Source organism: Orycteropus afer, unplaced genomic scaffold (assembly GCF_000298275.1).
Source record: "Orycteropus afer afer isolate SDZICR_OR568_19922 unplaced genomic scaffold, OryAfe1.0 scaffold00023, whole genome shotgun sequence".
NCBI lineage: Eukaryota > Metazoa > Chordata > Mammalia > Tubulidentata > Orycteropodidae > Orycteropus > Orycteropus afer.
Genome location: NW_006921610.1, coordinates 16,394,646 through 16,396,554, shown reverse-complemented (window position 1 = coordinate 16,396,554; position 1,909 = coordinate 16,394,646).

The following is a 1,909-nucleotide window of genomic DNA, read 5'->3' as shown; positions in this document are numbered from 1 at the left end:
TACTGATGAAGATTAAAGACTGCAGTATGGATTACATCTGCAGTATGGATTACACCTCAGTAAAAGAAAACAAAAATAAAAACTGGAGCAGTAAGCAGCATCACAATAAATGAAGGAAAGATTGAGGTTGTCCAAGACTTTGTATTACCTGGTTCTACAATCAATGCAAATGGAAGCAGCAATCAAGACTTCAGACAACATATTACATTGGGCAAATCTGTTGCAAAAGACCTCTTTCAAGTGCTGAAGAGCAAAGATATCTCCTTGAAGACTAAGATGCGCTTAACCCAAATCTTGGGATTTTCAACTTCCTCATATGCATGCTAGAGCTGGACAATTAATAATTTATACTGAAGAAGAATTGATGCTTTTGAGTTGTGGTGCTGAAGAAGAATGCTGAAAGTACCATGGAGTTCTAGAAGAACTAATAAATCTGTCCTGGAAGAAAGTGCAGCCGGAATGCTTCTTGGAAGTGAGAATGAGCAGACTTTATCTCACCCATTTTGGTCATGTTGTTAGAAGGAACCATTGTCTGGAGAAGGATGTCATGCTGGTAAAGTGGAGGGTCAACAAAAAAGGAGAAGGCCCTCAACAAGATGGATTAACACAGTGACTGCAGCGATGGGCTTGGGCATATATAGTAGGGATAATGAGGCTGGCATAGGACCAGGCAGTGTTTCCTTCTGTTGTATATAAAGTCACTGTGAGTCGGAGACAACTCGGTTGCACATAACAACAAACAACATATTACTTTTTAACCTCTCTTAAGTCAGAATATATCTTATAATTAACGATGCTTTAGAATATATAAACACATAAATTAATTTTTTAAAATGAATTTTCAGGTGAATAAGTTAACTAACATGCTCTGTCTACGATCTTCAATCAAGTTCCTTTGGTTTATCAATTTTGAACTTGCTAGCAGAAAGAGTGACATGTATTCTCAAGTTACTTTTCCGGATACCAATATCATAAATAAAGCATAATACAGCTAGCATATTTAGCTCTAATCATGTTTCTATTTACGAAGAAGTTGAATTGGCAGTACTATAATAGAATAAATGAGCAATTATTAAAGTGCTCAACTGCTAACCAAAAGATTGGTTGTTTAAACCCCCTACTGTTCTGCAGGAGAAAGATGTGGCAGTCTGCTTCCATGAAGATTTTCAGTCTTGGAAACGCTATGGGGCAGTTCTACTCTGCTCTATAGATTTACTATGAGTTGGAATCGACTCAACGACAATGGAATTTATATTAGAATAACAATACAGAGCTCATCCAGAAAATGTTGAGGAAATATTTAAATGAATAAATTAGAGCACAAAAACTATCCTCATTAGTATGATGTGTGCCCTTTTTTATGATGGAAAAGAAAAATTCTTGGGTGGTCTCAATCTGAACTGTATTATTCCCCAGAGTTGATCCATGTCTATAACTTTCAACTAAGTTTGGGAAACATGGAATATCTTTCTTCTGCAGTCATGGAATTCATTAGCATATTAAAGACTGAAAAGTCCTGCAATAAAAAAAAAAAACCATTAAAGATTATGTTACTCAACTTTTTGATTAAAGAATACTTTTTTGCAATAATTTATCATCACACAGAGTTCATGTTTCATGAAACATCTTTGGATAATGCTGGTCTAATAGGATGAATAAAAATTGGGTATCTAGGCATGACCCTGACATTAAATATCAGTTAAGACCTAGGTTATCCTTCATTATTTTATTCATACTTCCCAGCCTGTCTGTGGTAGTTAAGGCTATGTGTCAAGTTGGCTAGGCCTGGTTGAGTGGCTGGGAAGCTGGTGGTAGTTATTCCCCGTGTTGAGACTGGCAATCAACTCCACGGTAGAATCTATCACAAGCAGCTGAGTAGCTGCTTTGGGTATGTGATCTGCTTCTCATA